General features: G+C 44.3%; 1 long non-coding RNA gene across 2 annotated transcripts; it reads right to left on the bottom strand.

Moving 5' to 3' along the window:
* Window positions 1–2,632: 2,632 nt before the first annotated feature.
* On the bottom strand, window positions 2,633–13,437 carry LOC117199388 (uncharacterized). Of its 2 annotated transcripts, XR_007470606.1 has the most exons (4): window positions 13,203–13,437; window positions 7,511–12,039; window positions 3,846–3,930; window positions 2,633–2,928 (listed from the first exon to the last, which is right to left on the bottom strand). It is a non-coding gene; the product is annotated as an uncharacterized LOC117199388 (long non-coding RNA). The 2 variants fall into 2 exon arrangements; XR_004480619.2 differs by lacking the exon at window positions 13,203–13,437 and having other exon boundaries at window positions 7,511–13,189.
* Between the last annotated feature and the right edge of the window lie 129 nt (window positions 13,438–13,566).

Below are 13,566 nucleotides of genomic sequence, written 5' to 3'. Positions count from 1 at the left end.
AGTCTCTTCATCTGAAGGTCGAGATCATGATGACATATATCTCTGTTAGCCATTGTCAGAGTAAAGGAGGTCATCTGTAGTAAGTGTATAACACAGTGCTTTCTGTGTGCTCAATATGCATTAATATTAATAATATAATTAATTTGGGTTCAGGGTGCTCGTTTCTAGAGTTAGGCAGGCTGGGTCACACCCCAAAGATGCCCTTCTTTGCAATGAGACTGTTACACACTGCATTTTGGGAGAAATTAGCTCACCACCTCTGAGTCTCTGATTTCCTATTAACAGCACTTACTCTGTAACTGGTCGCAACTGAAAGTGACCGAGATGTTACATAGCCTGAGGATTTGGTTTTGAGGCACAGAGCAGGAGCCCTGGAATTTTCCTTCTAGGATCCCGGGCAGCCCTGCTTACTCAGAAGGATGGCAACTACTTAGTATTCAAATGGTGGGCAGCCCCGTTAAGCATCTCCGTCATTCACTAATTCTACTTAATTCAGTAGAAGGTCCCACAGCAGGTATGTCTATGCAGATAGAGCAGCCTCTGGTGAGGTTGGAGAGCACAGAGAAAACTCCAGATAATCAGACACACTGAAACTGATACCACGACACAGGAGACACAGGAGTTGTGGGATGACTCATCCCGGCCTGGTGTAGGAAACTCCGCTTGTCACCGCCCTGGATCGTCATTGGTAAGGGGACCCTGGAAGGCTGTGCTTGCACTGCCACCTAGTGGTTACAAAAAGCAAGACAGTCTGGGAAGGATTCTGGACCCACAGACAGACCCACCTGGGCAATGATCACCGAGAACCAACATCCTCCTCACAGAAATTTTATAAGTTGAACATTTTATTCACAGATTTACAACCCAATTTCCTAATTTAATTTGATTTAATTTTATCACCCCGACCAAAGCACTGAAACGCTGTGAGATTCAAGGTAGGGGCAAAAGCACCAGCCTGGGAGTCTAAAGGCTCATTTGAGTCACTAGCTCACTGTTCAGCATTGGGGAAGTGGCTTAAATCTTCCATTTTCTCTTAGAAAAATGGAATCTAACAATACCCAGGGTTTAGGCGGCTGTGAGGTCTGAGTGTGAAGCCCCTTTGTAAACCATATGGTGTTCTTCCCTTTCTAGCATCCTGCTTCTGCTTCCCTGGGATTCTGCCTCTCTGCACTCCAATGCCCACATCCCCATTTCAGTAAAACCGATCAGCCAACCCCTCTTCTCCCCCAGGAAGTGGAGGACCCCTCTCCCTTAGTAGTGCTGAAAATAGAAAGCACAGAAAAGCCAAAGAAAAACAAAAAATGGGAAAGATCCAGCCCCGGATGTGCTTATGGGACAGTTAACAATGAAAAGAGTCAAGGGAGACCCCTGCCATTCACAGCCTGCATTTACCAGGAGAAAACTTCATTCAGAGGACAACACACACCCTGAGGTGGGCTGACACCCGACAGGTCATGCTGTGTTTACACCGAGTGATGGCTCCCCAAGCAGATACAAGCAGAGGGTTCTGCTTGTTCCCCAGCCCCAGCCCTGGCCCTGGGCCTGGGCCTTCCTGCCTGACCTGGGTGGAGGCCTCCTCAGAACCACTTCCTGCCCTGCTCAGCCCTTCTCTGATCTCTGAAATTCTCCAGGGATCTGAGATTCTGCACACCTGAATGGGCTCCCCTAGCTCAGCCCCCTACCCCTCATCTTCTGAGTGTCCTGCATCCCCAGCTGACCTCTAGGGCAGAGGTCTCCAAACTTGATGATGAGGCGCCCTATCTGTAAAATCATTTTAAGCACACACCTCACTATGAATATTGATTTCAGTATAGATATGCACTACTGTATTAATACATCATGTATATTATAGGACTTTCACAAAGACAGATATTTTAAAAGGATGAGAAATTTAAATATAATGTATATATCATCACGCCTATGCCCTGGAGTGGGTGCAGCCCCACAGGCTTAGGTTTTTTAAAATATATTTTTAAAATATTCCCTATGAGCACAAAACACTTGAAAAGTTTAAAAAATTAGCTACAAGTATGTTTACAGACTCAACTCTCAGGAAAGATTTTGAAACATCACTTAAATACATATCCCAAAGTTTGAAATAGAAATAAGACATATGAGGTGGACCCTCTCCTGAAGCCCCGTCATGAACGCAGAGCTGGAGGAGACCTCTGCCAGGAGGGGAGTCAGGCATGAGGAGGAGCCATGATTCTCTTCGCAAATTACACCTTCCTCATCAGGCATCTCAGAAGACTGCGGCCATGCACAGTGAGAACCTTGGACACAAAGGCCAGTAGCTTTCTTGCTTTGTGTTACAGCATCTTGACTCTCCTGAGAGGACTCTTGTCATGATTTGCTGAAGTAAAGAGGAGCAGCTCTCCAGCAGCTACTAGACACAAGTGCTACTGGTTCATGTACATACATTGTGCCATTTACTCCCCAAAGCCATCCTGAGAGACAGGTGCGTGCCCCGCACTGCAGAGGGAAGCTGAGCTAGGAGACGTTAGGTCATGCCCTCAAGGCCCCAGAAGTAGAGTCTGCCTGCTTCTAAAGCCCCAGACTAATCGTACAAATTCACAATAGTTAACTTTTGATAGTAATAGTAATATAAAATAAGTTGACATTTATGGAGTGCTTAATCTTTATAAAGGCTTTACTGCTGCCATTTGTTCCTCACAAAAGCATTATGAGTTGATTGTATTATTTAAAAAGGAAACAAAAGCTTAGTGGATTTAAGTAATTTGCTCAGAGTTACCAGTTCTAGAAACTTGTGGAAATGTGATGTTTGACCTCAAAGTTGGAAACTGTAACCTCTATCTCCTTGTCCAAGTCAGTCCGGCTCTGCTGACTGGGAAGTGGGAAAGCAGGACCCAAACAGCAGCATTCGGGGTTCGCTGAAGGGTTTCTCCCACAGCTGAAGATTTCCTGGACCTGGAGGGGTTACATCAAGCAGGATTAGTTTGTCAGGTTGGCCGAAGGCCGGACAGAGCTGGGAATACGGGCTCAGAGCCTATGCGAACCTCTGTTTTCTTGCTGTGAAATGGAGGGGCTGGACAAAACACTCCCCAGGATCTCCTGACCTCTGACTTCTATGCTTCTATGATGGAATATGGACTTTTTTTTTTTTTTTTGCGGTATGCAGGTCTCTCACTGTTGTGGCCTCTCCCGCTGCAGAGCACAGGCTCCGGACGCGCAGGCTCAGCGGCCATGGCTCACGGGCCCAGCCGCTCCGCGGCATGTGGGATCTTCCCGGACCGGGGCACGAACCCGTGTCCCCTGCATCGCCAGGCGGACTCTCAACCACTGCGCCACCAGGGAAGCCCAAATATGGACATTTTTGTGTGGGGAAGGGAAAGGTTTGAGAACAAAGATATTCCCTCCATTTAACAGGGATCCACCCGGCCTCCAGCATGGAGGACGCCCACCTCCCCCCGACCCCAACTGTGTTCTCCAACTTCTAAGCACAGGCTGTTTGTTTTTTTAATTGAACTATCATGTAAAACATCAATCATTTAATTCCTGAATTTCAGGGAAATATCCTTTGTTTCTGGAGACTCCTTGGTTTCAGCATGTGGGGTTGTTCCCTTGAATCAGCTTCCTTAAGAATATCAAGTGGGCTTCCCTGGTGGCGCAGTGGTTGCGAGTCCGCCTGCCGAGGCAGGGAACACGGGTTCGTGCCCCGATCCGGGAATGATCCCACATGCCGCGGAGCGGCTGGGCCTGTGAGCCATGGCCGCTGAGCTTGCGCGTCCGGAGCCTGTGCTCCACAGCGGGAGAGGCCACAACAGTGACAGGCCCGCGTACCGCAAAAAAAAAAAAAAAAAAAGAGAATATCAAGCAATGCTCACCTGGCCTTGTCCTCTGTGCGGGTTTTCTCCTTGACTCAGCAGCAGTTAGTTAACCCAGAATTTTACCCCCCAATGCACCAATTTCCTGAGACACAAAATTTGGGAGATGTATTTAAGTGATAGTTTCAGAATTCCTCCTGAGAGTTAACAGTTTGTAAACACACTTTTAGCTAATTTTTTAAATTATTCTTTTATTTATTTTTTCGGCTACACCATGCGGCACGTGGGATCTTAGGTCCCCCCGACCAGGCATCGAACCCGACCCCCCTGCAGTGGAAGCACGGAGTCTTAACCACTGGACCGCCAGGAAGTTGCATTAGCTAATTTTAGAAACGTATCAAGTGTTTTGTGCTCATAGGGAATATTCACAAATATATATATATAAAAAATCTAAGCCTGTTTGTAAACTTCCCATAATAATTTGTTGCCTCTAACCAGTAGCACAGGGCCGTGAATTCTCACTCATCCCCTAGATAGTTCCTGCCTGAAGGTCAGGGGCCAGGTCTCATACATGTCTCATGTTTTGTATTTCTACAGCCTTGGTTCAGTGCTGTCCCTGTTTGTTGAATTGAATGGATTTTAGTAAAGGAGTTCACAGGTTTGTTTAGTCTATTTGTTGCTCGACAGCTCTAATAGAATGTCATTCCCCAGCAGAACTAAGACATGTTTCCGGGTAATGCGTTCCTCATAGCTGGGTAGAAGGGAGAGGAGCTCACCAGATCCTTACTGATAGGCAGCAGGAGGAAAGAACAAGAGTACTGGGAGCCTCTGTAAGCAAACCATTCTGAAGACTCATCCCTGCTCACTTGTTGATATTTTAGCAGATACACCACACCAGATGTATATAGTAGGAACTACCTACGTATGAACGTTGAACTGGGCTTCCTTGGCCCAAACTCAACTGGCAATACAGAAAAAGTCTTCTTACACCATCCTCCACCCTAAAAGCAAAGATTGGGGCTTCCCTGGTGGCGCAGTGGTTGAGAGTCTGCCTGCCGATGCAGGGAACACAGGTTCGTGGCCCGGTCCGGGAAGATCCCACATGCCGTGGAGTGGCTGGGCCCGTGAGCCATGGCCACTGAGCCTGGGCGTCCGGAGCCTGTGCTTCGCAACGGGAGAGGCCACAACAGTGAGAGGCCCGCGTACTGCCAAAAAAAAAAAAAAAAGCAAAGATTTATTTTGTGTCTAATCTCCGGGAGCTTGTAGTTTTCCATGCGGCTGGATATAAGGGTCATTACTAGGTCTACCTCCACTCCCCCATCTTTCCCACTATCTACTATCATATGAGCTAGAGATTCTCACCTTTAGATTTTGTTTTATATAGAGCTCTAGTGATGAAGGAGGCTGAAGAGGTCATTGACTTTCTTTGTCCAACACTGCAGCCACTAGCCACATGTGGCTATCTAAATTGAAACTAATTAAAGTTAAATAAGAAATTTTAAAAGATGGTTTCTCACTGGCACTAGCCATATTTCAAGGGCTTAATGGCCACTTGTGGCTAGTGGCTACCATATTTAAAGCACAGAAGTAGAACATTTCCATTATCACAGAATTTCTATCAGATAGTGCTGGTAGACAAAAGCACTGATTTTAAAAACAGAGGAGAGATTAAATGCTTCACTGAAGGGCCTTGGCAGAACTATGAATGAAACCCATTTTTCCATACTTGAAAGCTATTCTTCTCTTCACTACACTGGAGGAGGTGTCATTTAAACTACCCAGGGAAGGAGTTTCTCAGTGGCATGTTAATACACATCATCGCAAGTTAACAGATAGGACCATCTAGTCCTCCCTGGAAGAAGCCAGGTCAGGCAGTGCAGAGAGCCAGGAAGAATGAATCACAGGAGATGAGGGTCCATCATGACTCAGGGCATGGGTCAGGCAAAGCCAGAGGCAGGGCGTGTGTCATCACATCTGTATTTCCCCGCCTGGACCAGAGTTGGGACTCCATTGTGCCAAAGGAAACAAGAGGAGCCAGGGGTGGCATGAGTGGTTGGGTATTAAGCAAAAGGACAGTTAGGGAAGACTGGAGAACTCTAACCAAGATCTTCAATAAGAAGAGAGTGTCACTGTGCCAGCTTTTCACTCTGTCTTGTCTTGGCCCTCCAGATTTATGCTCTGCTTGCTGGGATGTACAACACCATTCCGGAGTTGTTAAACTTTGCCTTAGTTCATACCCTAGGAAACTTGGTAATGAATTTCAACCCATTGTGAAAACATAGACAAGGTATAGGTTAAAAGTTTAGTTTAGTTTTGTTTTCAGTAGCTGTAGAGCTGAGCCATAGAAGGAGTGCAGGATGGGAATTCAGAAGACCTGGGTCTGTTCTCCAGCACTCTTTGATCCTGGGTACCTCACTTAACCTCAGTACCTTCATCTGTGAAATGGGACAACAGTAAGGATTTCTTGTCAGGATTGTTGAGGAGATCTAGTGAGGTAATATTCAAGACAATTCTGTGCAAAGCAGAGGGCTCTGTACAACTGTGGATTAGTTATTATCTTTATTATTGTTCCCTCATTTGGCACCTCTTTCACGCAATTATGGCGCTCAATTCTAGGTGGCCACATTACCTTAGGTTTACCAGATGTATGTGTTTTTCCCCCAAGATGTATTGTGTTTAAACAATCGATGGATCTACCTAATATCCTTATTTGAAGATGAGGTAGTCAGCCTATGTGGTTTTGTGAGCCAGCAAAGAATAGTTTAATGGTTCAATCAGCTCCTTGAGGAGCTACACGGTGCTTGAGATATGCCAAATAAGCAGCATGCAACCTCTGTGGGGAGAAGAGAAGTCAGCCTACTTCGTGTGAAGACACAGCTTCCTGCAGAGCCAGATGTAGTTCGCATTTTCCTCTTGCTTTTTCCCAATAGCAGTGCTCAGGGGGGATAAACTTTACTTAACCTAATTAATTTTAATCACAGCTTTCAAATCTCATACTGTGAAAAGAATTACAAATTGGAATACATTAATAGAAGCCATAGTTTATGCTGTAAGCTAATCATGAAATGTGCATTTACATTTTCTGCATGAGTTTGCAATTACCATTAAAATAAAATTCCGTTATGTCCTTTTAAATTACCAAAATGTGAAGAACAGATTGAGTCAGGCCCATTTTTGTGCTAAATTACTAGAATAATGTCTAAATTTCCAAGAATTAGACAGCTTCCTCCATTTGAGTTGCAGCGAGGAATGATTTCCAGTCATCTGCTCCAAGCTATTTCCATTTTTAAATAATAATCTTTTAAACTAATGGTGCAGATGTCTCACCTGCTTTAACAAGCAGTCCTTTGAGTTTAGTACAGAAGAAAAAAATATATATATATATATTTATATGTGTGTGTGTATTTATAGCTGTATATATACACATATATATGTCTGTATACATACATACATATGTCTATATACATATTAGGTGTATTTAGATCTATACATAAGATCTATCTATAAGTTTGTTTTTAGGTTCCATGTAGACTTTTATGGATATATGTATGTTAGTAAATGCTATCTTGCTCCTCAAAGGATCGAGGCAGTTTAGAAGAAACAGAGAGGCTATTAGAACAATAATAACATTAATAAACAATTCATTCCCAAATTAGAATAGAATGGCAAGACATCGTCAGGGTAATATCACGGGTTCTCTGTGTGTAGGGCTCGGCAGTCTTTACCTCCTTCTACTCACTGCATCTACTTTGGTCCTGAGGCAGGTAGCACAGGTGCAGTCGTCTCCATTTCGAGGGCAAAGAGAAAGAGAGCGTGTCAATGAGGAGGACAGTGGGTCCTTCAGCTCCAGTCTGAGGCTCTTTCTATAGGAAGGCTCCTGGCATTTAGAAATACAATTTTTGAACTGTGATAGTCCAACGAGGAGGAAGCAGTGGGCATAAGCAGTGACCACGTGCAAACTGCATCCTGATATCTGAATATTAGTGACTACAAAACGTTGGGGGATGAATGGCCCTCCCTCATACAGCATGAAGCTTCAGCTGGTTTGTTTAGTTACCTGGCTGGACTCCTTTAGACTTTGGTTTGCTGGGAATATTTCATATCTAATTATGCCTGAGAATGTCCCTAGTATATCGCTGGCTGGCTCTGCAGCAATGCACAGAAACAGCGCCCCATAACAGCAATAATAATAATAACAGCAGCTCCCATTACTGATCACTATGCTCAGGACAATTTGTCGGATGACAGTCCTTCCCATTTAGTGGTCTGTCTTCCTTCTTCTCAGGTACATATTCCATTTCTGCCAAGATTTCTATCCAAGACGGCTTTAAGATGCCCACTAACCAGTTTGTCTACCTCTGCACATGCCAAGACCATGAGGGCCGTGTTGGACCCCTGGCTGGAGGCAGATCTGCTTCAGGACAAGGAGGGCTGGGCCTTTGTCCAAGGGTGGTCCAGCTCCAGATACCAGGTCTTCTTCAGATGCCGACTTCTCCTGACCTGCTTCCTCCTGGCCTGACACTCATGGCTGACATCACTTGCTTTTGGATTCAGACATCGAAAGACCCTAGCCTAGGGCCCCTTAGGCCCAGGCACAGCGCCTGGATCTCGTCCATTGTTAAAGCAGGCAGTGTGTGGTCCCTGGAAGACCTGGGCTTTCAGATCCTGCAGAGCTGGGTGTGAGCTGTGGCTCCACTGTGTGCCTGCTGGGGGGTCGGGTGATTCACTGAACTGCTCTGCACTTCAAGTGCTTCATCTGTGAGCAGGGATTTACGGCCTGCTTTGCAAGGGCTTTGGGTGAAGATGAATGTGACATCTGTGTAAAACATGAAGACAGTCCCTGGCACATGGTCAGTGTTCATTGCCCTGACACTGAGGCTCTGCCAGGGCCCTCGTCTGAGCTCCTGCTTCCTTTTCTTGTGGCCCTGGTGTCTCACTTAATTCCTGTCACAGGCGCACTCTGGGCCTATTTTCTGAGCAAGTGCCAGCCCCATCCCACCATTTCTGCCTCCTTCCTCCCCACTTCCGCACTTCAATTCTAGGTCTGTGGTCTCTCAGACCAGAGGGCCTGGACTCCTGCTGGATGGGGCCCTGTGCCCGGTTGCAGAGAGGATCTGAGCACGGTCCTCTGGAGGTCTCTGCGCCGAGCTGAGGGCAGTGAATCCCCTGTGGCAGGTCTAGATTGGTAGGCCATCGGGCAACAAGTGCATTTGATCTCGCTACTCAAAGTGTGCTCCGTGGGCCAGCAGCACTTGCATCACCTGGGAGCTGGATGGAAATGCAGAATCCAGGCCACTGAGTCAGAAACTGCATCTTGACAAGAACTCCAGTGATTCACGTGGACATCAGGGCTTGAGCAGCCCTGGATCGTGCCTCCGCGTCACCTCTACAGGAGAACTCGGGTCCTTTTTCCAGGGTCAGCACTGGTGTCTGCAGAGCCTCCAAAAGGTGTGTGTTCAAAACATGCATTAAAGTCAAATTTAATTTAATATTCCATGTAGGAGTGTCTTATTCTTCTTTCTAGGTTGTCTAAAGCAAATTTTTGAATCTCTTTCCTGGAGACCCACAGCAAATATAGGCTGTTGCCAGCTTGTTTAAGGTTAACTTGCCTGTCCCCCGCCATGCAGTAGAGTCTTCTGATGATACCTACTCCAGCCCTTTCCTATTCTGGAAACACAATCACACACACACAAACACAGGGATGCACACATACATGGATGCACACATATACACATGCATGGACATGCATCAGATACGTACGTGCACATACACCAGAGGCCATGCCATTTCCCACCGCCGGACCTGTGGTCTCTTCTGCCTGGGATGTCCTTCATGCCCTCTTTTGATTAAGTTTTAGTCACTTTAAGTTTCATTTAAAGTGTCAGCTCAGCCAGGGCCACCACTTTGCTCCCACAAGACCCTACAGAAGATGGCTGTGCGGTGGTGTTTCTACTGTCATCCCATGGCATTACAATGTTTTGTTTGTGGCTTGATGAGGTCCTGGAAACACTGAACCCAGCGAGGGCAAGGGCTGAGTTGTATTTATTCATCTTTGTATCTGCAACACTCAGCACAATGTCAGGCACGTTGCAGATGCCCCGAGAATGCTTATTGAATAAATGAAGTGGAAAAAAGCTGAGCTTGTTCTGGTGGCTTGGTGTTTTCTCCTTTGAAGTTTAATCAGAATGAAATAAAATTACTGCGGACTCCAAGCGTTTGGGGAAAGTTCTGTAAAACCTTGCAACCCAAGTGGAACAAACAGATCAAAGGGAAATTAGATGGCAATTTGTTTAAAAAAAATTTCTGCGGCGCCGTTTTAATTAGAGAACATTCTTCTCATTAAAATTAGGAACTCCCAGGGAAATACTTGGGATGTCCCTCCTCACGTATTTCACCAGCTATTACAGGACCCACTGAGCAGCTTTGTGAGGGAAAGCTCCGAGGATGCAGCAATAAGACACTCAGCGCTTACACAGCTCTCTACACTTTCCACAATTAAGCCTTTCACCCCCGCTTGCTCTGTGGAGGAGAAGGCCAGCGTTGTGGACTGGATTTGATGGCTGAAGAGGCTCTGAGCATAAATGACGTGCTCAAGGCCACACAACTGGACCATCACAAGCAGAGCCCAGACTTTTGCATTCTCTTCCCATGCCAAGCAGTTTTTTCCTCCAGCCTCAGAGTATAATCCCTTTTGACAAATAATGTACATCAAACCCAAAGGCTCTTCATAAGGAGACTGGATCAGTGTTTCTCAGAATTTGGGATGTCACAGATCAGTCAGATGATTGAAACTAAGTTTAGATTTGCCAACTTTTTACTTTGCTAATTAGGAATGCTAAGAAAATCTATGTTCAGAATTATGTTATAAAATATTGACATTTTTATTTTTATTTTATTTATTTATTCCTTTATTTTGGCTGTGTGGCTTGTGAGATCTTAGTTCCCTGATCAGGGATTGAACCTGGGCCACGGCAGTGAAAATGCCAAGTCCTAACCACTGGACCACCAGGGAATTCCCATATTGACATTTTTAAAAGAGGAATGATCTCTGAATAAAGCCCAGCTTTTAAAAATTGAATCCATTTAGCTTCATGAAAAACTCACCCCACTGTTGTTATTTTTCTCATTTCACAGCAGGCCAATGAAAACCAGCGATAGTTTGGAGTTGAGTTTGGGAGACACAGGCTCTGCCCAACTTTACTTGCTAGATCCACGTATTTTGTTGAAACCCCAAAGCCAAGCCTTTGTAGCAGAAAACAGTGAAAGGTCACCAGCTGGTATTCCACACCGAGGTCAGTCACCTGCTCCTTACACAAGCGTGGCGGAAGGCACAGCTCACTCATGACATGACTTTTCCGGAGTTAGTGTGTTATGTCCCTGCTTTATGCTCCTTAGAAAGAAGATGGAAGACTTGAAGCCTTGATGTGATTTTCCCTAGTAGTTGTCAGTAGGATTAGGCTAAGCAAGTTCCTGCCTGAAGACCTTATCCCGTGGTGTACCCTACTCTTATTTTTGCTTTGTCCGCACACGAAAAATAAAGAAGATAACTTAATGTTGAGATGTGAATTTGGGTGCTTATGTGCTAAGGGGAAATTTTAAAAAACAAACATAAACTCTATGAACATTATGAGGAAATCATGGAATAAAAAGTCTAAAAGTGATTACCATGATTGGTTGAAGGGGGGGAATTGTGAATAGATTTTTATGTTTTCCAAGTTTTGTTCCTATACTTATATTACTTTTAGAATTCAAAGTAATTTTGTCATTATAAAGAAATGAGAAAAATTGAAAAATTACATCTTTCCTGACTTTTAGGGATTGTCAATGAGATATTGTAAAAGCAGGTAGAAGACGAATCAGTGTGCTATGGCAGGTTGTATTTTCCAAAGAGGGCACAATGGCATCTCCCTTCCATCAACCAACTGAGTATATCGAACGATGCAATGTGACTTTTGGGGCTACCCTGTAAAAAGCCATGTACTCTGCTCTGCTCTCTTGGAATGCTGCCCTTGGAATTCAGCTGCCATGCTATGAGGAAGCTCAACGGAGCAGCCCAGGTGGAGAGCCCACATGTGGACGTTCTGGTCAACAGCCCAAGTGAGGATCCAACGGCAACTGCAGGACAGTCAAGTGAAGAAGCCTCCAGATGATTCTTGCTCCAGCCTTTGAGTCTTCCTGGAGGAGGCCTCAGACACCACGGAGAAGAGACAGCTGTCCCTTCTCTGCCCAAGTCAAATCCCTGATCCACAGAATCCTTAATTTGAAGCATAATTAAATGGTCGCTCTATACCATTGAGGTTTGGTGTTTGTTACATAAGGAATATGTGTGTAGCATAATTCTTCTAGCAAAAGTAAGCGATCAAGAGCAAAAACAAAATCCCTGTACATCTACATATACAAAACATCTGTGTATACAAAAGAACTCCTGTACATATATATATATATAAATATATATTTATCTGAAAGTTTTTATTGTGTTAAGACACATAAAATTTACCTCTTTAACATGTACAGTTTTATGGCATTAAGTATATTCACATTGCTGTACAACCATCACCACTATCTGTCTCTTGATCTTCTTCCTCTTCCCAGATTGAAACTCTGTACCCATTTAACACTAGCTTCCCACTCTCACCTCCCCTCAGCCCCAGGCAACCACCCTTCTACCCTCTTTCTCTGTGACTTTGACTACCCTAGGTACCTCATATAAGTGGAATCATACAGTATTATGGCTGCCTTAGATCACTTAGCATAATGTCTTATAGGTTCAACCATACTGTAGCATGGGTCAGAATTTTCTTCCTTTTCAAGGCTGAATAATATTCCATTGTATGTATATACCACATTTTGTTTATCCATTCACCCATCAATGGACATTTGGGTTGCTTCCTCTCCTTAGCTATTGTAAATAGTGTTGCTATGAACATGGGTATGCAAACAGCTGTTCAAGTCTCTGTTTCCAATTCTTTGGGGTATATACTCAGAAATGGAATTGTTGGATCATGTGGTAATTCTGTTTAATTTTTTGAGGAAGTATCACACTATTTTCCATAGTGGCTAAACCATCAGTGTATAAAGTTTCCAGTTTCTCTACATCTTCAACAATACTTTTCTATTTTTTTTCTTTTTCTTTTTTTAAAAATAGCTCTCCTAGTGGGTGTGAAGTGGCATCTCATTGTGATATCTTTGATTTGCATTTCCCTAATGGTTAGTGATGTTAAGCATCGTTTAATGTGCTTATTGGTCATTTGTATATCTTTTTTGGAGAAATAGCTATTTAAGTCCTTTGTCCAATTTTTAAATTAGGTTTTTTGTATATATTCTTTTAAATGTATGTATACACACACACACACACACACACACACACACATATATAAACAGGGAGGAGGCAGAGAAAAGCAGCCAATGGCGTGTTACCTCAGACGGTATGTGTTGGTGATAGAAGACCAGGAAAAGCGAGTCCTCTTTGCCTTTTATGTCAGGTACTGGAAGGTTTCACTTGTCACCAGCATGTGCCACTAATTGAATAAAGAAAAAAAATTAAAGAAACTACCAATAAAATGTCATTTTGCTTAAGTGTCTCAAAATATCTGACGAGGTTTTTTCAATAGCACAGCCAAGAAAAAAAAATTGTCTTGTGCTGACCCTCCAAGCTTATTTCATTGGTAAGATTTTAATGAGAAGAAAACTTCCCTTCATTGTTCTAGTCGCAGATGCTTGGCCTGCGTTTTCCCACCTCCCTCCACCCTCCTCCCTTCTGGAACAAGCTCAGACCAGGAGA

Source organism: Orcinus orca, chromosome 12 (genome assembly GCF_937001465.1).
Source record: "Orcinus orca chromosome 12, mOrcOrc1.1, whole genome shotgun sequence".
Taxonomy (NCBI): Eukaryota; Metazoa; Chordata; class Mammalia; order Artiodactyla; family Delphinidae; genus Orcinus; species Orcinus orca.
This window is presented reverse-complemented; position numbering and strand designations above follow the sequence as displayed.